Genomic DNA, 26,691 nt, shown 5'->3' with positions numbered 1-26,691 from the left:
CAAGCATCTTCCCCTCTGTATATTTTGTCACAGGGGAGTGCTGGCATTTATGCCAGATGATTGTCTTTGCAGCCATGCTCTGTGTGTGCATCTTGAATTGCAGAGAAATGTCTGCAGCATATGGCAGTTGCCACTCAGAAACCCAGGCTGGCTTCTAAAGAAATGATCATAGTTTTTTATCAGTTTGGTGAAAGCTTTTATATTGAGCTCTCCCATTTTCACACAGGTTCACTGCACAAATTCTAGCATAAAGTAGCACTTTAAAAAAGCTTTCTGGCTTTCAAATGAGAGACTTCAGAAATATAGTGATGTGGGTGTCTTCTCTCCTCATTTAATTTTTCTTGCTGTAGTATGTTTTCTGCCATTTATATGGTTTTCTCTTTACAGAGGTTTGCAGGTCATATGCAAACAAGATTGGCTCAGACAGAGGAGAGAAATCAGCTAGAAGAAATCTGCTACAAAGCAATCAGCTACAAGAAATCTGCTTCTTGCTTTACTGCTTCTTCCTCGTCCATTTCATGCAAGTTCCAAGATTTCCCAAATTTTTTTCTTGTTTTGTAGGTTTTTTTTTCCTCTGTCTTTTGATCTTTTCTTTCCTAGTATGAATAAAATCTGCCCATATTCTTTTACATATCCCTGTCCCCTCCTTTTCCCCCCTTTTTTTAACTCTCAGAAGAACAATTAAACCTGAAACAGTTTTGTTTGTTTTTAATTGGTTAATTTTTGGGGGTTTTTAAATGGAATTATTCTCTTTAAACTCTGAACAGAGTAAGTGTGTCTTATGTCAGTGAACAAATGAGATTGTGGTATTCTTTGCAAAGCTGTTCTTTGCTTCTTAAAACTGTCACTGAAATGTCTGTTTGCATATTCTGGCTCTGAAAATTTTAGCATGTATAAATGAAAGGATGTACTAGAGCAACCAAAAATTAGAATTAAGTCACTTTTCTGCTGTTACCATTCAGCCTTTGTGAGCAGCTGAGCAGTGATGATTTTTCTTTCATGTGAGATTCAGTGCTCAATATTCTGGATAAGGTATTTGCTTATATTAAATATTGTGGTGAAAACATTGATAACCTATGAGAAATTTAAAAAGGGCAATGTTGTCATTTTATAGCAATCATTGCCTGCAGTAATTACCAGGTACCCCATGTATAGAGCACTGACTTGGAAAAGTGAAAAGCTGCATGGATCAATCTGTTTTGTTGTAAAACTGTGAAAGACGTTGAAAGAAATCAACAGATTCTCTTAATTAATTTCTAAAATATAGAAATAAATGCTCAAAAAAAATTAAAGCGCATCATGTTAAGAACAACATTAAACTTTAAGTATGCAGTTTGTTGATTGTCTTGGCTTGGTTCATTAACTTTGCCCACATTAGAAAAAATAAAGTTAGAGAACTTCAAGAGTACGCCCAAGCAGATACAAAACCTGTTCATCGTTCATAGAATGACTACAAATCTCTGCTAACTACACTGGCCTACAAGGGATGTAAAAAGTGAGATTTTATGCCACCCTCTCATAATCTCATAAGAAGACCTTTGGAAACCACAAGAAGCAACAAGAGGCTTGGTTCCAAGGTGAGTGCAGAGCGGCTCACCAGCTACTCATGGCTGAAGCTGCATTCAATTGCATTTTGAGAAGAGTTATGGAAAAGTTAACAATAAATAGAGATACTTTGCATCTCTTATGAAAGAAGAAATAGAAGCATAAGGTATTCTGAGGAGGATCTGGGGCAGCAAGACACAGGAATCCTCTCAGTAGTCCACTAAGGGTATGTTAGTATTCTTTCCTCAGTCATAACTCCCGTCTGTCTATAATTATTACAGAAGTCTGAACTTATTAAAGAGAGTTCCTTTTTGTTTGCTGACTGATACTTTTGCTGATATGTTACTTCCAGCAGGATTTTCTCCTTTGTTCCCAAATTCAATGGCTGTGAGATAAATTTCTTCCACATGTCCTCCTTTTATTCTATAAAATTTTATCTCTTCAGTAATTCAAGAGAACAGCCAAGATATGGGTTTGTTTTTCTGTCTAAGGGCAGCTCTGCAGTGCAAATAAAACATTATCAAATTCCTTTTTTCTTGTTACATAGAGTGATTACACTAAATCCACTAAATCATTCAGATGAGGAATGTTAGCAGAGGATATGTAATGTAAATATATGCACAGTGCAATCACTGATTTGCCTCTTCTCTCAAGCAGCTAGACAAGTAGAATTTGGTGACAGAACTATCCTTGTCCTCTTTTTCTAACTTTATTATTATTATTATTATTATTATTATTATTATTATTATTATTATTATTGTTTTATTTTATTTTATTTTTTATTTTTTAGTTGGAACCTTCAAAGCCAAATCATGGTAAAGGTACACAATAAAGAGTCTGCCAGGAGAGTGACACTTCCTCTGTTCATTGTGAATCTCCAACATCCTTCACCAGCCAATACTGCCTTCAGTTTTCTGTGAAAACTGCTTTCAGAGAAAGCAGTTTTCAGTTTCTCTCTAGCATGTTGGATCCTATTTAAATTAAAAACTCTCTAGGGTGCAGATACCAGGAGTGCTTACAGTACCACATATGTCTTCAATGTGTTGAGTTGCTACCCATCCAACCATTTCACCAGATGTAAGAATGTTGCAGTCAGACTGTGCAAATCCTAAAAATCCATAGAGAAAAAAAGGCAAAAAAAAAAAAGGCAGTAAGTCCTTCAATTATAATATTAGCATAATGCATCTTCCACTTCCACTTAATAGCAATTGGGACTGGTTTCATTAAGATAGTAATAAATTGCACTGTGAAGATTTTTCACCTCAGGGGGGAACAAATAACTCTTCTGCATGTGTTTTTTGACCTCAGCCACACAAGTAGGTGATGCTTTTCCAATGTGTGGAATTCAAAACACAGATGTGTCAGAATCTGGCCCTGAGGACTCAGCCACCACTGCCACAACCCCCTTCATAAACCTCTAAGGTTTTCATTTCCAAAGCCTATGGGTAGCACATTCCTGTGACAGTTCAGCTGTAATGTGGATGTTTCCTGACCATGGCAACACCTCTGCAGGGATGTGGGCTGAAACCACCAATTTCAGTCATGCAGGCCATAGAGCTTTTTTCCTTTGCTATTACTCCCTTGAACTGGTATTGAACTATGTTACCCAGAGGTTAAAAAGCTGCTACTGATCCCCAGAGCCTCATGAGGCCCTCTGTGCTAGCATTTATTTGTACAACAGCTAGTTCCCTGTGTTTTTACAGTAATTTAAAGGATGGCACTGAAACTTGTGCCATCTGCAGCTATGCATCTAAGCAATGGCTGCTTTATTTCCCAGTAGCATATTGTATATTAGAAATATAAAGCTGTACTCACCACAACCAGCTCTGGAATTAGATAAAAATGTACCAGCTGGGACAGTGACTAGCCTGAAGAAGGCATTTTATGGGGTTATACAGGTATTCTCTATCATTTTCATAGGCACTTGCATGATACTAATGTCAAACGGTATGAGCATGTTTCCTAAGCCTGGCTACACTTCTGAGTTTCACTCACCATCATCTATTTAGTATTTTTCAGGTCTTTTTTTTCCCAAGTTTCCTGGGATAGAGAGGGGCAGGGAACTTTTCTTCCCATATCTTTGAGGTGTTTTAGTCTCTCCCTGCTGATAATGTGCCCCCTCAAGTGATGTGTGTGGTTGTCTCTGAATATGGGTCTTTATCCAAGCCTTCTGTATGCCTCCCTGACTCACAGCATGCCTTTTCCACTTTTCTTCTTTTGGGTAATCACATTTGCTTCTCTCCTTAGCTTGCTCATATTAGACTTTCTCTAACCCAGTTTCTTTAACTGCATATGATTCATTAGTTCTTTTTCTATGCATGTATTTGAAAATTTCCTGCCTTTTTCCCTAACCAATTTTATTAGTTTCATTCTCTTCTTAATTCTTTTTTCCCTTCCTAGGCTTTGTAGTTGGGCATATTGAAGGCAGAAAGGTGTGCAGAAATATACACAACACTTCTCAGTCTATTCCCATTTTTCTCAGCAATCCTACAACCTTCTTGAGGATAAATCCCAAATATTATAAATAAAGATGTACTCAGCCCTCAGAGATTTCCCAGAAGGGTCAGAACCAAGCTACAGGATTTGTTAGCTTGGATACAGACACTTACTGCAAACCAGCTAAACTGAATATTGGATCATGATCCACACTGCATTATAGAAGGAAAGAAACATTTTCTGAGCCATGCTCTTAGTCATATGGTTTGGTTTTAGGCAGTCCTGCAAGGAGCAGGAAGTCAGATTTTATGGTCCTTTTGAGTCCCTCCCAGCTTGAGATACTCTATGATTCTGATTCTATGAGTGCTTTTTGTGGGCTTCAAGGCTTCATCTCCCAGTTTTTCCACACTCCAACATTGCTGTGTCTTAACGCCTTATTCCTTCCATAGCTCCTTCTTTTAAAAGGAAGATTCTTTGGGGTATAAATAGCTGAGGCATAAACTATGTCACAGAATTGCAAGCCAGATTCAAGGAGCAAGCTGTGCTGTTTTATTTCACTTTACTCTGTCTCTTCTCCAGTTTCGAAATTTAAATCGGATGTATCAAAAATCTTATGCATGCAATTTTTAAAAGAACTCAACATCTGAAATCTGAGTAACATTCTCAGGTGAGTCCTTACTGAGGTTTAAAAAAAAAAACTGAGCAGAACAGATTCAAGTCAAACTAGACATCTTAATAAGCTCAGTCTGCCCATTTAGAGATGGTTTTCAGGAAGCAGATTCACTTTTTAGGCACTAAACATGTGCACATGTAGAGCCTCTTTGGAGGCTCTTTCAAGTATTGTTGACTTTTAAAACCTTACAATGACCAGAAAGATTCCACTAAAAATCAATTAATTCTATTGATTTACCCCATATTCAGCCTCCTAATTTGTATTTTACTAAAGTATATTTTCCAGTAAGTTGGGGCTTCTAATAACCAGAACTGGAGAATAACTGGAGAATTTCCTGTTTCCCTTACTAGAGGGATTTTTTCAGTTTTTTTTTTTTTTGCTTTTGCTTTGAATAAAAGAGAATTTAAAATAGTTTGTATTTGCATATGCCAATATAGCCACTTTGTCAGTGAAAGCAGTAACAGCTGAAAGTCATCACATCACAGCAGCCCATAAAGAATGTGATAGAGAAACACAAAAAACAATTCCTGTAAATACATTATTGTCTCCTTAAGCAGTGATTTTGAATGCTAATTATGTCTGGCTCTAGTTAGACATCAGTACAGACAGTTTGTGCTCCTCTCAACCTGCAATTAAGAGACTCACTTAACAAATTTGAAATTGCATGAAGATACATTATTTTGTCAAGATTCCCAAAGATTATTTATTCATAAATGAAAATTATTTAAGAAGCATTATCTGCTTTGTCACTGGAACTCAGTGTGCTCTTCCTGACCCTTATTATCTTTTTGATAAATAGTTATCTGCTCTCCTATTTCTATGATGTGGACATTTTTTGTAGAAAAAAAATAATAGGTTTGGTTATTAATTACATGAAGGTATACTTAATCCCTTCAGCTCTTTGAATTTTAATGGAGACATTAAAGAGAAAAAGACCCACTAAGAATTACCCTGTGACTTGCAGATGATTACAGAAGTTTTAATATAAAACTCCACTACCAGCCCTGGGAGTGATGTGGAGTCTGCTTAAATTTCAGTGTAAAAACCTAGAGGCCCAGAACATAAAAAGTGGAGAAAATGTAGTAAGATTCAGTCTAGTTTAATTTTAAACAGGAGCTGAGGGAGCTGGGTGTGTTTAGCCTGGATAAATGGAGGCTCAGAGGGAACTTCATTCCTCCCCACAACTACCTGAGAAGAGCTTGTGTCCAGGTGGATATTAGTCTCTTCTCCCAGGTAAAAGTGACAGAACAAGAAGAAATGGCCTTGAGTTGAACTAGAAGAGGTTTACACTTGATATTAGGAAAAATGTCTTCACTGAAAGGATGATAAGGCATTGGAACAGGCTGTCCAGGGCAATGGTGGAATCACCATTCCTAGAGGTATTTAAAATATGTGTCAATATGTAGATGTGGCACCTGGGGACATGGTTTAGTGGTGGACCTGGCAGTGCTGGGTTGAGAGGTTGGAATTGGTGATCATAGAGGTCTTTTCCCATCTACAGATTCTATGATTATATTATTCTATATTTGAGAACACTTAAAATAACACTAAAACCCCAGTATTAGGCAAATACAAAAAATAGTGTTGAAGGACTTTTGACAAAGCTGTATAGTGAGAGGACAAGTAATCATGGCTTTAAACTGAAAAAGGGTAGATTTGACTTAGATATTAGGAACAAATTCTTTATTGAGAATGTTGTGAGGCATTGGAACAAATTGCCCAGAGAAGCTGTAGGTGCCAATGTGCCTGTATGAAGGGGATGATGGTTATTGGGACTGTGTGGGACCTGACATGATGCAAATTGCATGGAATAGAGTGTAAGGTGCTGGTTTTGGCTGGGGTGGAGTTAATTTTCTTTCTGGTGGCTGGTATGGGGTTGTGTTTTGGATTTGTGCTGATAATACAGAGATGTTTTTGTTATTGCTGAGCAGGGCCTACACAGAGCCAAGGCCTTTTCTGCTTTTCATATGGCCACACTGGGGAGGAAATTGGGGGTTCAGGGGAAGTTGGAGGAGACACAGCCAGAACAGGTAACCCAAACTCTGTACATAAAGGGGGGGAAGAGGAAGGGGAGACATTTGGAGTGGTGGTGTTTTTCTTCCTAAATCTCCATTACACATGATGTGGCCCTGCTCTCCTGGGAGATGGCTGAACATGGGAAGCAGGAAATTAATTACTTCTTTTAATTTGCTTGTTTGCTTGGATTTTGCTTTCCCTATTTAACTGTCTTTATCTCAGCCCATGAGTTTTCCAGCTTTTACCCTTCAAATGCTCTCCCAGATTCCAGTGGTGGGGGAGCAGGTGCCTGGCTGCATGGGGCTTGGCTGCTGGCTGGGGTTAAACCATGACAATTCCCCATCCTTGGAACTGCTCAAGGCCAGCCTGGATGGGGCTCTGAACAACCTGGTCCAGTGGAAGGTGTCCCTGCTCATCACAGGGGTTTGGAATGAGATGATCAATAAGGTCCCTTCTGACCCAAACCACTTTGTATTTCTGTGGTTGTGTGAAGAACATTGAGCAGCTGAGGCACATCCTAAGACCTCACACATTACACTTACTGTGTCTGAATGAAGTGACACTCAGATGCCCATAGGCAATCAAAAGGGGTCATTTATCCAGGTGAGCAGATACTGCTGGGCTGGATTTCATCTGAACTGAATTTGGAGAGAGAAAATTCAGCTCCACACTCCAGACACACGTGTGTAAAGGTGAGCCACTGATCAAGATGTAAAGGAGCTGATTATAATTGGTGATAGCTTAGTGGCCAAACTCTGGAAATCAGAGTCTCCTTCCTCTGAAGGGACTCCTTCTCTGACAGGACGCAGAAGATGCTTTTCCAACACTACCTTTCCTTTGTTGGCTGTACTGGTGAAATAAAGAGACAATAACTTTGGGAAGGGCAGGTTTTATCTCATGTTTAGTTGGTCTGAAATGTAAATAGGGTTCCTTTGCTTCCCTTCTCTAAGCAATATCCCCTGAAGAAAAGATCTTGCTGAATGTTTACTTTGTTTTTCTTACCACTCTCTTCTTTAATCAGCTTAAAGATTAGACTGATTTGCAGATTGGATTAGTAACAAAAGCATAAATGCACGCATACATGCAAAAAACAACCCCCCAAAAAACAACCCCCCTCAAAAACACCCAAAAACCCCAAATAAGTAAAAACTCTCTAGTTTACTTCACGTGTATCAATATTACTCAAGACAGATTTAAACCCAACATATTTTTACCTTCAGTGGACTTATTTGGCTAAAAGCTTGTCCATGAAAGAAATGTATCATACAGAAAGCTTGGGTCCTGATGTGTTTTGACAGCTACATATAAAACAGTAGTCCAGGCATGTGGAAATTATGAACAAAGAATCCTCTTAAGTTCATGGCAACCTGAAAAAATTGTTTGCTGAGAAGAGTTTTGAAGTCAGTGAAGTTGCCCCTAAAAGCCTCTGCAAATATGCTTCTTAAAAGTTAGACTGAACTGTTGCAGTTATGTTAGCTGTTAGAACTGAAAATTACTATGATGGCTGAAACTATAAAACGAAAATATGTAAGATCTGAATCTGTGCTTTTCCAAAGAGAAAATAACCTGATATGTCAATCACAAAGGCAGCTGGACCTTTGTTGTCAGCAGCCTCCTCCAGTGGTCTAACAATTTCATGGCTTTCACTACACAAAACTTTGCCAGCATTACACAAAACAACACAAAACATTTTGATGTGGCGAAAAAAAGAAAAAAAAGGCACTGTCTTGATTTTCTGCAGTCTATGGCAGTCTGTGTGTTGTCTGACAAGGAAGCTAGTAGTAATTTTCAACCTTACCTTCTGTTCTGAAATGGTCATTTGTGACTTTTTTTATAAATATGATTACTGAATCAGAAACTCAAAAATGTGATGCCTAAATATATGATGACATTCTCTGTATTCATTAATTTACCTTGAGGATGTTAAAACTTTTTTCAAGCTATATACAAACCAAAGTATTTTAGATGGCCTGCAGCACATTCCATGTGTAGAACCTGAATAATGGACAGTAACACTCTTCAGCAGCGGATGGATGAAAATGAGAAAAAGTGTTTCCATGTTGTTTAGAGAAAATAATTTGAACCAGAGCAACACAAACCCCATCCCTAATGTATATTAAATGTGAGGGGAAAAAATTTAATGATTTCTTAATTATTTTAATAGTGTCTTATTAAGGTAATTTCTTAATTTAATAATTTGATAAATATTTTAGATTTATCTTGTCTTTCTCTTTCTTGCTCATGGACCAGTTTCTTTTAGGGTCAATACTGTGCAGATCATTGGTTTGACCTGCTAAGGAGCATCATCACAAGAGGATAACTGGATAGACCAAAGATCTACCTGGTCTGATAGTGTTAGCTGATGTTTGATAGTGGGTATAAGGATTGAGTTATGACAAGAAAAGATTTAGTTATGACAGTTTCTGATAAGCAGTAGTTTAGGGGTTTCTTGAGCTGAAAGTTTTAGCAGTGTTTCTAGTAGTGTTAGGTAAATGTACCTCCTTGTTTTGTTTGATTTTGTCAATTCATGCTCTTTCACAACCCATAATACCCATTCCTTGTAAGTTCTGCCATTAAAGCCTGGTATACACAAAATTACTTTATTTTTTCTAGTTTTTAATGTGTTTACTGATGATCTCTTGGGGCATTCCTTGTTCTGGTATTATAAACGCATTAGATAAGTGTTCTTTCATCATCTTTTTTTCCATTCTCACCCTCTCCTCTCCCACTTCCCAGAATACCCATGTTTTCACACTGGTCAGAAATGGATCATTATCTTGGATGGCTTCTGAAATGTTTTATTTTCTGAGATCTATAAAAAATGAAAAAGCAGAAATGAGCAGAGAGATTACAATAAATCAAAAAGCAGCTAAAACAATACATATCCTTCTCTGTGGGCATTACCCATTATTCCCCTCTGGTCATTAGCACGGGAGAGCTGACTGTGCATGAATTCATACAGAGGAATTAATGGGCCACATCTGAAAAGATAATAGCTGAGCTATTAAAGACAAAAAAGAACCTAAAGAAAGGACAGGCAATGCTGAGGAAACATTAGATGAGAAAATACTGCACCAGGCACTTTGTATATGAAAAAATACCCATATTCTGTGTTACAGTGTGGTTGGTTGCATCTCTGCTGATTGCTTTAGTTTCATATTTTCAGAGCAATTGCGTGTAAAAAACACGACGGAATGAAACCACCACATCTGTCCACGCCACCACCAGCACAGAAGGTGCCCCTCAGCAGCCTTGAACAATATCACATAAGTGAGGAGACCTCAGAGGAGACCTCATTGCAGCCTCCCAGTACTTGAAAGGGGCTTTGAAAAAAAGAGACAGAGAGACTTCTTGCACTGGCAGAGAGTGATTGATAGAAGAGGAGACAGTTTTAAGCTAAAAGAGGAGAGATTGGATTACATGTTAAGAAGAAAGTTTTAATCAGAGGATAGTGAGGCACTGGAACAGGTGTCCCAGAGGAGCTGCGGATGCCCCATCCCTGGAAGATCTCAAGGCCAGGTTGGATGGAGCTCTGGGAAACCTGGGCTGGTAGGAGTTGTCCCTGGCCATGGCAGAGGTTGCAACGAGATGATTTTTAGGATTCTTTCCAACACGTTCTATGATTCCATGAAGGATTCTGCCAGAACTTAGTTAAAAGTGAAATTTGAGGTGGTCACTTACTAAAACAAAGAAACAAGAAAACAACCCCTCCAAAAAGACAAACCAAAAGGCAAAAAATCAAAACAAACGAAAGAACACCAATACCACCCCATACCTCAACCAAACAGGACTCTTAACAATTATATTGACTCTTACAATCCTCAATTAAACATATTTTTTTCCTTTCAACAAATGTGAATAAGGCAGTCAGTATTTTTGTTCCTTTTTGTTGTTGTTGTTGTTGTTGTTAGTGGTTATGCTTTTGTTTTGGTGTTATTTGGTTTTTTTAAATATAAAGAGAGGAAAAGATATCAAGGCAGATAAATAAGCAGACAGCCTGTTTATATAACTAACTAATTAGACCAGTGGCAATCAGCTAGGCCAACCAACTACTTTCCTGTAAGAGTTTTCTTGCACTATTTTAAATGTTAAAGTCTTCCTGGTCACAAGAGGCAAACTGCAGCTGAACTGACCTTTTGATGTTTGACTGTGCCAGCAGTGCCTTCCTTCACTGTCTCAGCACAGGTGAATTTTGGTACCAGCACCTTTCTCTACCTGCTCCCCTCTCTCATAGATACTTTAGTGCCAGCTTAAGAGCTTTGTACAATACTTTTGCATGACATTAGAAAATAAGAATGGATGATCTACAGCCTCTACTTTTGTCCCAGCTCTCAGGGGATACCTTGAAAAAAGATCAAATTCCTCTCTAGATTATACTTCATGAAATATCATATAAAAAATTAATTTCCTTCTATTTTCTAATTAAAGAAAAAAGCTTCCTTCCTTCCCTCCTTCCTTCCTTCCTTCCTTCCTTCCTTCCTTCCTTCCTTCCTTCCTTCCTTCCTTCCTTCCTTCCTTCCTTCCTTTCTTCTCTTCTCTTCTCTTCTCTTCTCTTCTCTTCTCTTCTCTTCTCTTCTCTTCTCTTCTCTTCTCTTCTCTTCTCTTCTCTTCTCTTCTCTTCTTCTGTAATTTTTCCCCTCTCTGCTGCAAACAAGTGTTAAGTTTATGGTAACTCTTCACTTCCTCCTGAATGGGCTCAACTGAGTTCATTGGGTTGGATTTCTGTACTTAATTGTAAATACAAGTCCTCTCTGCTTTATACAACTTTTTTTTTTTTTTTTGAGAAATAATTGCCAAAAGGAAGAGTGAGACATATGAAAAACTACGCTCTGTCATGCCCATTAGTTGCTTCAATTTATCTAATGCTTTGCTCCATGAGAGGTTTCCTTCCACAGACCATTCCTCCTCTGGTGGACTCCCTTCCCAGGTCACTCTTGAAGCAAAGACAGAGGATTTACCCAGACAAGATAGCCAGACAGCAGTACAACTCCTGAAATGTGGTGAGCTAGATAAAACCTGATTTCTCTCTCACTTATTTTATGCACTACAAATTTTAAGGAGAGCTGAAATATCCACCCCAGGTGGCTGCCAGAAAGCACAGAAGCAGTGGAGGGTGAATTGTGAGAATTTGAACTTAGCAGTCATCAGTAATGTGCTAAAGCTGTGGTGCTTACAGGCAAAACAAGACAGTTTTCCTTTAAAACCAGTTGGAAGGGAAGAAAAGTATTTCCATACAGAAAGAGTGGGACAAATACTCTTGGTGTCTGTCTTGGTTTTGAAAGACAGGTGTCTGCTAAGGAAGGCAGGAGCCTCCCCTGAAATGGAAAATGTAAGCCCCCTCCCTCTGAATTGCTATAAATTTTAAATTAAGGGGCTCTTGGTCAAACAATGTGGGAGTAGGAAATAACAGTTCTTTACTAGGGAAGAAAATAAAAAGAAAAAATAAACAATGCAGTAAACTAAAACAAGGCTGACAGGGTCAGAACACAACCTGACACCCTGTTGGTCAGGGTGTTGGTAGCAGTCCAATTGGAATTGTGGCTGCAGTCCTCCTGGAGTGGCAGATGTGGTTCTGCTGGAGCAGGGATCCTGTAGAAAGGTGCAGTCTTCCTCTGAAGATCCAGTGGAAGAGGCAGATGTTCCTCTGGGAAATCCAGTGGAGAAAGCTGTGCTGGTGTTCCAGAATCTCCAGATTATATCCGGGTAGGAATGCTTGGTTCCTCCCTCTGGGCGGAAGATCTCACAATGCGATGCCATAGTCCTTATCAGTCATGCAGTGACATTCAATGGCCTGTTATCAGCAGATGTCTCCCCAGAGCGAGGAGTTGTTGTGGAAGAGTTAAGGAAAATTGCCCACTTAACAGAAGACAACTGCCATACAGATGGCAAATAGAATACAATTTGCTTGGCAATCCAGGACAGTGTCTCAGACAGCCTTGTGTGGTCGGAGACAAATGCTTCCAGAGGGCAGCTCAGAGGGCTCTGGACAAGGCCCCCAAGGTGTGATAAATCAGCTTCCAGAACTGACTTTTACCTCTGACCTCAGAGACATGCAAGGGAGTTTGGGTTTCTTTCTGGCTATCTGCCCACCTCGTTGGCTTTTAAACCTGTCACCATCCAGCACCAATTTCAAATACCCTGGGGTGTAGAAGTAGGAGGCTCATGGAGAGCTGTTGGGAGGTTTTGGCTCTTCTGGACAAGGCAGAGGGACAGTACCTTGAAATATCTCAAATTATTACAAATGCCTATGTGAGCACATTATTCAATAACTTAACAATATGGAAGACAAAATCCACCCTAACTGCAGCATTTCAGATGAACAAAATTACAGGCATTTAATAATACTATGGTTTATAAGACAACAAATAAGGATGCAATGTACAGCTTGGATTCAGTATTACAATAATGGATTTATATATATATATATATAAGTACAGTTTTATTTCAGATTTATTTGCATTTTCATTTATTAATATGGAAGCAATTGGGTAGATTTTACTTACATCCTTAATTAGAGCCACTTCACATTTTGAGCAGTGGAGAACTACTAAACAGTGTGGAGAAAATTTGACCTGAGTATAAACTGCCTGATTTTACACTATGAAAATAGCTGCTTAATTCTCTGTGGGTGACCTTTGTCTCATTCAGTAAAATTGCATTTAGACAGATGAGAAAAGTTATGCATTCAAAATCTTTCCTGAAAACAGACTAGACCAGACTTATTAATTTTCTTGGTTCCTGGGCTATTGAAGTGGCTTTTGACTCCTAGTCATTGGTGTTTATTTTTTTTTAATATGCATTTTCATTTTGCAAATTATTTGTAAAAATATTTATATATTTATGGCCATTACTGAAATGACCATGTGGAAAATGGGAAAAAATCCAGTAAGCCTGATACAAATAATAAATTCCAGCAGAAGAAAGAAAACACTAACACCTCTACAAGACTGCAGGTTTGTAACCTGAAATGGAGGAATGGGGTTGGAGAAGGTGCTTAAGATTGCAAAGCTTTCTAGCTTCTTTCTTTTTGCTGGTTATAGCAATAGAAAATGCTTTTAGGGAACCTTTCTAACTTGCTTCACCAAACTCACGGAACTTCTCATTAGCATTTTCTAAATTATACAAACTATGACAATTTATTATAGCAAGTGCAGATTTAGAATAAATGTCCCCTGTTCTTCTTCATTACAAATGTGTCCTGCTGTGCTGTGGAGTTTGCTCTGTTCCAGCTTCATGGAACAAGTGCAACAAACTGCCTCTATTCATTTACCTTTTATCTGAAAGTTACAGCATGTGACAGAATCATGTTATGTGACCTATAGCAAAGTAGTTAGGGCTAGATTTTCAAGTGCTCAGCACCCTGTGTTCCACTACAGTCTTTTGCACCCTTTCAAAAAAAGCAAAGTGGTTTTATCAATGAATAACCCACTGATATGTGTATGATGGAAAGCTGTCTTTTCAGGAAAACTATAAGAAAATTACTTGGGAAACACAAAATGGGGTGGGGGGAGGTTCTGAAAAGTTTCAGCTGGAGGGAAGGATTTGCAACAAAAATGTAGTTTTTTTGGATTTGTACACATTCCCCATGGACTCATTAGCATCAGCTGGAAAGATCACTGGATAGGTTATCTCCTGCAGGCCCAATTTTTGCTTGTTTGTGTTTTGGAGGATGGACAGTTGTTCCACAGGAGTTTATGAATCTTGATACATACTAGCAGATAATAGTCCACCTCAGGTCATGGCCTATCAAAAGTGAAGGTGAAAGGAATGAATTATTTTTTTCCAGGAGTTTCCACAACTTCCTTTTGAAGAAAAAAAATCCTTCCCTTACTTCAGAGTTTTGTGGGGAAAATATAAATAATTAAAATATACAGTGATTTCAACTGGAAATAAAAATACTCTTCATATAGTATGAAATACTGTGTTTCTGAGTGCTGTTGAAAACCACAACCATAAATTCTACATTCCTGCAGAAAATGTGGAACTATTTAGGCAATTCAAGTGCAGAAATCCATCCCCACCTCCCAACAGCTTGTTGTTTTTCCCACCTGCCAGTTTACAGTTCCTGTAATTTGCCTTATAGTTGGACTGTGTGCTCAGCAGGGACACAGAGCTCACAGGGTGTATAGAACTGCAGAGGATTGCTCCGTGGCTGTGGTCACTATGGACTACACTAATTAGAAAGCACAAAATAATTTAGCAAGCTGTGAAATGTGTACAGCCAAGCATATCCGTCCCAATGGCATACTACAGGAATTAATTTATTTATTCTGTTCAGTGTGTTAAAAACTGCTCTGGTAAGAAGTGCTATATAAGATCTAAGAATTAGCCATTTATTATTTATTAGTCATGTTGCCTCAGTTTATTATATATGGAAAGAAAACAGATAATGAAAGCCTGATTCTTTAAGCTTAGCATTGCTCAGTTTGCAATTTAGGCAGTTTTTGCAGATTCCCTGGATTTATTTGTAAGCACAAAGAAATTGTCACATAGAAACAGATCAATGGACTAGCTGGGACAAGTAGCTGTCTTTGAGTTTTCAGTAAAGCTGCTTCAGAGAAGGAAAATTATTGTGCTGAATCTGATTGTGTGGGTAAGACATTGCAGGACAATTTTGCCTAACCTCAGCAGGTCATGCTATTCCTTAAAAATAGATTGCATAGCTCTTATATTTGTTGTCTTGTAGTTGTACCACTGTTACTTGTGTTTATGGCACGATCCAGGTCTATTCTTAAACCTACAAAGCTACCCAGTGGTATTGACACACCACCCTCCTGTAGCGATGGATTACAACAGTGGGTTATCCAGGTTTCACTGGAACACATTCTTTGAGCAATTTTTAAAAAAGGATATGCTTTTGAACTGAATTGCCTCCTCTCCCTGAATTTGTTTTGTTTACTTTCAGGGAAAGGGAAAAAGGAGAATCTCAGTGTGTTTTTTATGCACATTCTTCTGTAGAATCCTCCTGATTGGATGTTCACTAAGTTTCCTCCACAAGTTTACTAAAGTTCAGAAACTCAGCAGCAGGGAGTTTCCTTTTGATCCTGAGCACAGCTTTCTAATTGCCCTGAGCTACTGCACTATGGAACAGCTGATGGAGACAAACTCACCAGAGGAATGGATTTGCAATGCCAAACTCATTTTATCTCAGCCAGATGTGACACTGGGTCTCCTGGGCTCCAGCTTGAATCCATTATCTTGGTCTTAGGAGAAGCCAATGTTTTACATCCCCACGGAATATTCTTCACAACCATCTTTTTAATATGCCCTGAATTTTCTCATGGCACTCCTTGCTGTTGACTTTGCTAAAGCCTGTGCCTAGATGCTTTTTGGCAAGCCCATTAAATTTGTCCTTTCAGTGACTTCCTGTGTATTTCCTGGTTTGCATCCTTTCTGTCCCAGAAGGGCTGGCACATGCTCAGCCTCCTGCTCCTCCCTAGCCCCTGACATTGCATCTTTTACTGCCCATACTGCCTTATATGGGACAGACAGAGAGGCCACTGCTACTGTTCATCTGTCTGAAGATGTATTACTTGACTGTGTCACCAAGCAAGGTCATTTAACTGCATAACACAGCAATTCATTATCAGAGGAGTGGTATTTTCCTGATGCATTGCTGGGGTTCATCAGAGAAATGCAAAATGGCAGAAAGGCTGTATGTGTGGTGATCCTTATGGATGCAAACTAGCAAGGACATGTCTTCAGCCAACTGAAATCTGGGGATCCCAGCAGGTTTTTCCAGACTAATGGAGGGTTATTTTATGGATTTCTCTATGCACCCACATGGATACATTTCCTTTTGTACTGTCTCCCTGTCCTGTCCTGCCATGTGTTATATTTTTCATTAATATTATTCTAGAATCTTGTTCCTGCCTACTAAAAGTCTTATGTTTGTGGGATTGGACTAATTTCTTCAGCAATGCACAATGAAGACTCAAACAAGCCAGGGGAGCAAAGCCCTTTTGGTAATTGCACAGCTCAGCACTAGAGATTTCTGCCACCGAGACCTTGATAACAAAAGTGATATTACTCTTTACATTCTGAAAAGAATAAAATTATGTACCAGATCAGCTTTAGATTGACTTTCTTGCCTGTAAAGACTGGCTTGTTGTTTTCAGAGGAACAGTGGGGATTGTGTCTCTCTAAGGCAGAGACTTCACTTGTCCATCATTCACCCTCTGTCATCTCTCCATGGATGCCTTTCATTCTGTCTGTCCTTCCTAGTCCCATGACAGACAGAGCACCATTCGCACCATCACCATAGCTGTACTCCATTGAACCCCCTCTTCTGAAATAGCTAAGGCAGCTCTATGCAACTGCCTTAGCAGAGATCAATCACTCCAGGCATCGTCTCTGCGTTCACATGGCTACAGGAAGAAAGAATAGAGTGATTCCTGTAACTGCAAATTAAGTCTTTGGATTTATGCCAGTGTCATTCATGCTTGAAGGAAAAGAACAAAATAAACAATAACAGCTAATTTTCAGGGTTGACTCTTAACACACAGTGTTCTTTAAAAATTTTTATTTCCATTAAAGGAATCTGAAGCTTGGCTGTGGAACAAGTTCTTCTTCTACTGCTACATAAGAGGTCTCTATTTTCTTTAGGTAGTTTTTGCACCCAGACTGCCACAGTAAGACCCTTGCTTAGTAGAAAATAACACTTCATATGAAACAGGAGGCATGAATCACTGCATTATAAGAATAGCTTCCCCACCAAAAGCTCCTCAGTAAGTAGGTTTTCTTGAAGTCAGATTGTAAAGCAAGTGGAAAAGGCACTCTGACTCACAGAGTGGAACCAAAATCAGCCTTATATTTCTAGCAATATATGAAAGACATTTTCTGATTATTCCTTACTTCTCTCCTGCAATTTATCAGAAATAATCTTGTTGTCACTTTGCTCTTACAATGCCTGCTTTGAGTTACCCTTACATGAGGTAAATCCAACATATGGCCTCTGAAGTCAGTGCAAGTACACTGAAGCAAAATGAGAGGGAGGTAACAACTAGACCTTCTATTTGTTCACTCCACATAATTTTAGAAAGATTCCCATGATTCAAAATATTCTGTCTCATTTATGCATAGATATCTTTTCAAAGCTTATTACAGGATAACTGTTGAATCTGTTTAACCAGCTTCCATAGCATCAGGAGGTACACTTTGATGTACTTCTTTGATGTTCAAAAAGAAGAGCTTTACCATCTTATGAGACATCATGACTGGACTTCAACAAGCTTTCTATTCATGCAAAATCCCTCAGCTGATATCCTTGCAATTTTGCACCTTTTTTGTACATGGAGAAAACAAACTACTTTTATATTGCATGCACAAACAGGTGGGAAGGTTAATTGCAGACATACAAACAAAATACAAAACAGTTTGATATTTTCAGTGCTCTGTCTGTCCCTTTGCATTTGTGCAAAGCTCAGAACATCTTCTTCCAATGCCTGTTAAATCAGCTCCTGTGCTGATGTAAATTGGTCTTACTCTATTGACTTCAATGGGACTATGCCAATATACACTGGCAGAGAGTCCTCCATCATGTCTAGATCTATAATTAATTCCAACTATTGCTTTTTCACTCTCATATATTACTTTTTCAGAGATTAAGGTCAATAGAATGCCCTCTTTTTAATACATTACACACAATAATAAATAAGCCAATGAGATAATAATGCTTCCAGAACACTGAGCAGAGATTATAATAAAATAGCAGATTATGAAGACGTTTGAATCCATCATTTTAGATGCTAGCAAAACAACAAGTTCAAAAGATGACTGCATTTTATGCAGTTTAAGTATTCTGCGATCATGAATCACCAAGTTTAAATATTACAGCTCGAAATGCTTTTTAGCCTTTTCTGAAGAAATATTCATCATATTCTAACTGCATTTTTTCATTTCTCATGGAATGGATTAGTCCTTAAAAAAGATTTCTTTATACTAATTATGGGTACCCATCTAAAAGCAAATAGCCTCAGAAAAATGTTGGTGATCTGTTAACAGCTTCCTCTTAGAAGGTTACATTTGCTCAAAGATAGATCTGTTTATCTAGCATATATTCTCCTTTAAACTGGCAGAGAAAAACTGATTTGGAACAAATTGTGGCTGATAAGGTTTTGAGCAACATCACCACTGACATTGCCCTGAGAGAGACTGTCATGCTAAGGCAGCAGGCTGAATTTGGGTGGGTGGGATGCTGTGCCTTCAGAACCAGAGAATCTGGCTGGTCCACTCCCATCTCACCCTGGGAAATCTCTGAATTTCATTGTCAAAAGAAGGTCAGTGGCCTTGCCATATCACAATTCCCCTTTAAAAAAGAAGAACAAACCTGTGGAAGGGTATTTCTGGCTGGGTTACCCAACAAAGAGAAACATTTTCTCCCTTGAAGCTCTGCTCTGCTGTTGTGGACTGCAGAGCTCCTCAGACACGCCGAGCAGAAGAAACCAGAGACATTAGTCAGACTCTGAATTTGCTTTTTTCTCCCCAAAATGCCATTAGTGACCATCATAATTCAAGCAAGTACATCTGTATTTTTGATTTATTTATACTTAACATGATATTGCATTATTTGTCAAGAGGGCAACATAATACTTCATCCTAAATGGATCGGCAAGAAAAATGTTTTTACAATGTCATGAATTGTTGATGGCTTCCTCTGTCAAAGCTGACATCTGGAAGTTTAATGTAGCAGTATGTTGCCAACAGCATTTACACTCCATAATGACCTTTTTTCAATTTGAAAAGCAGTAGGCCATATTAAGATTAGCTACATCTGGTGCCCAAGGGGGAAAAAAATCCTAATTTGAAGGGAAAAGCAATGAATTTAAGGTGTCTGTTGTTGCCTGTGCAATGAGTCTGCTCTATTTTCTTTTAAAATGTGTGCATGATGTTGTGTGAGTTGCCAGCTGTGGCAACAAGTTGGAGGAAGATATTTAGCCAAACATACACTGAAGATGTAAATGTATCTATGCAATAGCACATGCAATAAATACAATACACAATTCTGCACTGGAGTGGCTAGATTGCATGTACTCTGTAAAAGAACATGTGCAATTTCTGAGGTAAGCAAAATCTAGTAGTTCTCCCTGGCTACGTGAGCAGGCACAGCACAAAGAGAACCAATGCAGAAGAAGCAGATTTTATCAGCTGTTACTGATGGAAATCAGTTTCTAAAAGCAATATATTGAACTGGCTGACAGCATCCAGCCAGCCAGGCAGCCCTTGGCTGTGGGTATTCACCTGATTAAACAAACCGGCCTACAGCAGAGATAGCTATACTTGAGTAGCTTCTGGTTTCCTTTAAAATCAAACAATTCAGCTTGTTTACTGTGTTCAGCTCTCCTCATCTTAAGGAGCAGTAGAAAATTTATCCACATGAGAGGGGAGAGTTACCCAAATTTCTACATATGTTTACCAGCTACAGAAAACTGTCTTGGTTTAATAGCTGCTGGTCACAATGTTGATTTGTTTGCTCTTGCAGTTGTTGGGCTTGTTTTCAGAATTCAGAAGAAAATTAAAACTCTATTCCAGCTGAAGCCAGGACAAGAAGTGTTCAGAGCTGCAGAGCTTTCACACAGTTTAGTGTAGAATTGAACTCCCATCTCTCTGAAGCCTAATTCAGAGCCTGTCAACAAGGCTGGCTCACCAGGCAGCTCAGGGGAGTGAAGATTCATCTCCTTGCTGAAGGGCTGGATACTGAACATAGCAGGATGAAATATCCTGGTGCAGCAAATGGATATTCTGGGGTTTTCAACGGCTTCTAAATATTTTTGTACATCCACTTGAATTTTACTTTTAAGAAAATGAGGCAGAAGAAATGTTCTATCTTTCTGAGATTTTTCATTTTTTTCTAAAATATGTTTAAAAAACAAAAAAGATTTTTGACAGCAACTATACATTCATCCTACTTTGTCTTAAAAGATCACTTCTTCCCTGAACCATGAATTAAATGCATAAGCCCTTTCATAGCAAGATATTCTGGAGATTAAAGAAATAACTATCTTTCATAATTCACATATAGCAGGAGTGAAAAATAATCTGTTATTATCTAGAGCAAAGAAAGTAATTTTTATCCAGACATGAATACTTAATCATTAGACCAAGTGATGTTGCCCATATTAATACAGATAAAATAAATCAGCCTTCAATTCTATTGCAGCCTTTAAAATAAAAGGAAGATAAATCATCTGTTTGCCATCATAAAAAAGATCTTTTACAGAATGAGCATGCAGTGACTATCCCCCAAAATTAGAAAGGAGGATTAGTTTGATTATGATAGGATAAATTAATTATAAAAGTTTTGCTGATACCTGCTGGTCTGCCAGATCAACATGATAGAAGGACATTTTCTTGGGTTTGGGGGCATGGACAGGCTTGACTTTATTTTGTGTCTTTTATTCTTTTCAAAACAAAATGTCCTGGAGTGGTGTGACAAAACATTATTTTCTGAGGTCTCCAAGTCCTACTCAGTGCTATGGTTCACATGGTAGCCCATCAGCATCAATCAAAGTAAAGGGCTTCCAGTAATCTTAAAGTCAAGCCCGAATAAAAGATACCTGATTCTGGCACTCAGTGGTAAATGAATAGGTCACCTTCTTCACCAGCAGACAGCCTGGGTGATGGGATGGATTCAGTAGCCATGCAGGAGATTAATATAAATGTGTTGTTTGTGGGGGTTTTTACCAAAATTTATGTTCATATTATTCCAGCTGACTGATAGAGTGGATCAGGAATTCACTGGAAGGGGGATTTCATGGAATTGTTTTGCTTTACTCCTCTTGTGAGTCACACATCAGGAATATTAATGCCTTGGAAATGCTGTTCTTTAAATGCTTGTGTAACCAAAAGAAATCATAACTTGGTACCTGCTGTTTATGCACCCAAGTAGTCAAAAAAGTTAATATATATTCTTGGTGTATTTGTTTTCAAATTTGGACTTTTGGCTGGAGACAGACTGCAAGCTTGCCAAATATGTCTTCCAGACACAGATTGAGAGCCTCCATGGATGCTTTAATCATTTTCATATACAGAGTGACCAAATATAATATGTTGTTTTTCGTCTGTGTTCTTTTCCAGGCATAGTCCAATCAGACTGAAGAGTATAACAAAAACATCAGTGAGTCTCTAATGCATCATTTCAACCACACCTGACACTTGTAATTTTCAGCAAACACATCCAGCTATACCAGTGGGAGGTCTGGCTGCAGATCATGGTGCCACACAAACCTGCACACACCCAGCAGATGTGTGTGTTAAATACATTGCGTGATCTATCCAACATTTTCTAGGAAAAATAAATATATGAAATTAACTTTATGGGAGGAGATTGAGAGATCTCTAGGAAGGGAATGGACCTACCACATTTCTAGTGAAGGCTGTGGTATAACTTTTACAGAAGTAAGAACCTCAGTGCAGAGCTTGCTTCAGTTATTTTAGTGTACCTTGATCATGATGAAGAGACATGAAAAATCATGAGAATGGGAAATATTTAATGCATGTCCACTCACTACTCTGCTGAGGGTCACAGATAAGATACTGCTAAATTTGTACCTGCCTTTGTAGAACCCTTTTTATCTGTGTTCATAAAGTACCGACGACAGTGCTTCCTTGTAATGGAGTGGTTCCTCCTAATAAACAGGAGCTTGACAGGACAAGGCAACTCTGGGAAAACAGAGACAGCCCAGTGATGAAAGTTTCAGGCTGGACAGGAAGAAATTTTTCTCTTGAATACCTGCCATGGATGGAAATATATTATTAAAACAAGATGATAATAGTGAAGATGAATTCTACAAAACATTCTTAGTTGATGAAAATAATTCTAGTCAAGGTGTGAGAGCAAACTGACAAAACATCAGAAAAATTGTGATGATTTTAGTCAGGTAAACATTGCCACGTGGATAGGATCCAAAGTGCATACATGCTTGTGTGTGTATATGAAATCAATTATACCATTTTACCTAATTTATATTACACTAATTAAAATTAATGCTTCTGCAATATTTTGGTAATGTGCAATGAAATGGTGGGTTCACAGAGCACAACATAGCAGTGTTTTTTAAGGTAATCTGTGAGTTTAAACATATTTATAGTAGTAAAAATCCAAACATAGCCTACAAGCATGCAAAAATAAGAGTGAGGAACTTAATGCATGAAGGTTATTTTTTCTTTCAGTATCTAAACTAAGCTTGCAATGCCTACACACACTTGGAAATAAGAGATGTCATTAGAAAAGAGAGAAGAAACGTTAAAGAAAAATAGCTAGCCAGGGAAGAGTTCACACCACAAATAATTTCATTATCAAGCCTCAAAATATTTGAAACTTAAGTATTGTTTCATTACATTGAGAGGTTCATCATGAAGAGACCAAGGGGGCACTTTGGAGGCCTTCTGCTGCTGAAAGAGAAATCTGGTACAATTTAACTTCTCAGAGTTTTTTCTTAGTTTTTTCTAAGAGATTAGTTAGAAACATTCCTATTAAAGTCTTTGGGGAATTTTAGCAGAGTAGAACCAAAGACCTGCTTTGAGCAATTCACCAACTTCAGAAGAGCTCAGCAGATAACAAGGACTCAGGGGTTAGACCTTTGCCCTGTAAGAAAAGGAAGAATATTTGAGATCAACTTGCCTGCTTAGCAAAAATGTGCCTGGGACACTTCCTCATCAGGAAAGGAAAGGAGAGAGTGACCTCTGCCCATATACTAATTAATGTTTTGTGTTTCCTTAAATTATACTTCAACTTTGTAAAAAATATGTGTATTTATAATATTTATTACAATGTAGCATTTATATATGAATACTTCCCTCACAGTACTTTCTCACCCTTCAACTCCTGCTTCTCTGCTTCAGGATTACATTTATTTTTTATCACTATAAGCATAAGATTTGACTTCTAGATCCAAAGAGAATTTCATTTTCTAGCTTTCAACAAAACTGTGAGCATTAAACCTTGTTCTGTCTTTGAAGAAAACATTGTGCAGTTTATTTTTGTCTTATGTATTTGTGAGAAAGTTGTGCATCTATAAGAAAATAGGAGAGTAACTGAAAAATAAACTTGTTTCCACTGGGACCTAGTTAATTTACAAAAACATTGATAGCTTGATAAAGAGGGTTGTTTGTTTTTGTTTCTTTAATTGTGAATTCGGAATTTACAAAAAAAAAAAAAGTGGTGATTTTTGGTTTAGTTTCTTTGGGGGGTTTGATTGTGTTCTTTGGTTGGTTTTGTTGTTGTTGTTGTCTATTGTTTTCTGTTTTATCCTTTATGAGGGGGGTGTGGTGTGATAGCAGCTCCTTTTTTGGTTATTGTTCTTCTTCCAGAGATGGTCATTCAACGCACACACTGGAATGGAATGGAATGGAATGGAATGGAATGGAATGGAATGGAATGGAATGGAGAATAGAACGGAATAGAAGGCAATAGACTAGACTAGACTAGACTAGACTAGACTAGACTAGAATAGAATAGAATGAAATGAACTAGACTAGACTAGAATAGAATAGAATAGAATAGAATAGAATAGAATAGAATAGAATAGAATAGAATAGAATAGAATAGAATAGAATAGAATGTTTCAGTTGGAAGGGACTTACAAGGATGATCTAATTCATCTGAGTATATCAATTACTCTATCTGTATCCTTTAACTTTGCCTTAAACTGAAGAAATCATGGAAATTTGCGACAGGAAAAAGAAAACTGTAACACAAAACCATCTTTGAAGAGTACATGAGAGACATTGATCACCTGTATATCACAACAAAACATTCACTAATAGGTTCTCCCAGATGCAGAGTGCCGCTCTGATGTCACAATTTTAAAGACCCAAGAAATACCCCAAAAATAAGAAACAGCCTCTCCACATGATCTCCTCAGGTGTTTGTTCAATAGCAAAGGCTTTCAGTGGATTAAACAGAAGAAAAAGAAGGTTTGTTTCCTTGGTTGGGTAAAGGGAAGAGGTGGAAAGGGAAGAGGCAGAGCCTGCTGAGGAAAGCTGCTGAGACATAAGCCTTCCTGTAGCTGATCCAGGCTGGAAGAACCCTTGCTCCAGCCTGTACAAGAATTATTAGAGTCTTACACACCAGTGTAACCTCAAATGCCCCAAACTCCAAGGGCATTGCAAAGTGTAAATTAAGGAAACTGCAGGGGGGTGTTTCTGGTTTTATACCAAAGTTTAGGAAAGTTGCTGTAAAATAGCAAAAAAAGGCAATAAGGTGGAATAAAATCATTCTTCCCACATTTTTATCCATTCCTGGCTCAAGAGAGAAATAAAACTACTGAGCATCTGCCATCAGAGAGAATTCCTCCATTAAACATCCCTGGCAAACTCACTGTCCTGGTGGTTCTGTCTCCAGGAATATATCCAGGAGAAAAATGTCCTTGTGAGCACATCCTGTGAAACCAAATGTCACAGTGAAACCTTGGATCAGTGCATTTTTCAGGTAATACTGAACTCATTGTTACCAGCTAAGGAAATCTGACTGTCTGCAAGCCTGCTAGGGTCTATGCTGCTGTTCTTTGCAGGGATCATGCTGACATCCCTCCCACAGTTTGCTTAGAAAGCAGATGAAATCTTTGTCAGAAACCACAACACCTGCCATAACTCCCCATCTAAAAATAAAATCTGAACCTTGTAGCTCATCTTTTTCTTCTCCCTTTTGTTTTATACATCAGGGGATGACATCAGTAATTCAGACTATTTGTCTGTTTTGCTGGAGCTTGCAAAAATCTGGCTTCTCACACATTTTCTAAAAAGAAATAACACTCCAAGATTTTGGTGGAATAAACAGGCTGGAGTCTCAGGCACACAGCACTGCACATTACATAGTGGCAGGGAGAAGAAAGGAGAGGATAAATAGGCAGAAAAGGCTTTTGTGAATAATAAAGAATGAGATGGATAACTGATCTCATAGAAATCCAGAGGAAGAAATCATGTTAGTTTCATGAGAGAGAAAAACAACCATTATTTTATTCAAAATGGTAAATTCCTGTTTTGCTGTACATTTCTCCTCTCTCCAAATGTGACACACTGGGGTAATAGAAAGCAGGAATCCAAAATTAATAGATTAAGAAGGAATTTTCATATCTATCCACCATGACAAATTAACAGACTTATGAACAACTAAAAAAAAAAAAAAGAAAAGAAAACACAGAAAGAAAAGCTTAACTATAGAAGGTCCTCTCCATCTGTACAGTACAGACATCAGATTCTGATTAACTGTGATGCAGAACTAATCTTTTCAATTAATGCAAATGAGCTGCACTTTTATGTAGACTGTTACCAGAGGGCATTCAATGATATTTTTATTCACTACATTTGACCTTAAAAATGTTTTGTAGTCATCAAGGATACAATTTTTCACACAGTGGGGATGTAGGAACAGCTAATTAAGTGGTGTTTAATGACATTTGTTCCTTAAAGGAGGGCTGATTAAATGTAGCATGTAATTTTTTACCAAATCAAGCAATTCAGCCAATTTCCACATGTGCTTAATAAGCTAGGCCTTAATAATTACACATCTTGCATAGATGCACCAGTCACAAAGATTTGTGGGCTGCTAAATATAAGGTTACTTATTTGCAAGCCTTGGTTGGTTAGAATGCAGAATTCTGATTTCTTTTTCCAACTCTATAAGTTTCTGAGAATAAAGGAAATTTTGTCCATTTTACCAAGTGGAATAAATCCTATATTCACTTGTGAGATGTTACTGCAAAGAAACTGAGACAGAATTTCTCAAATGCAGAGTTTTCTGAGATTTTACTTTGGCAATTTTAAACGACCCCTTGGAAGCAAAAACACAGCTTGCCTTGGCTTTGAGATCTGACCAGCATGGCTGGTTTCGAAAACCCTGGTTTTGAAAATCAAAATGTCAAAAAAAAATCAATTCTGTCTGCATGTCAGCACAGCATACATGGGCTGAGAGAAGCTCAAGAAAGCAACAAGGGTGAGTGAGCAGATGAGTAAGCTCAGACACTAGGGAAGCTGGAAGAGATGGAATAGGAATTTTTTTCCCCACTGGAAATGAAGGGGAG

The sequence above is a fragment of the Geospiza fortis genome, unplaced genomic scaffold, assembly GCF_000277835.1.
Source record: "Geospiza fortis unplaced genomic scaffold, GeoFor_1.0 scaffold94, whole genome shotgun sequence".
Taxonomy (NCBI): Eukaryota; Metazoa; Chordata; class Aves; order Passeriformes; family Thraupidae; genus Geospiza; species Geospiza fortis.
The sequence above is the reverse complement of the archived record's forward strand: the minus strand, read 5'-3'. Positions refer to the sequence as shown.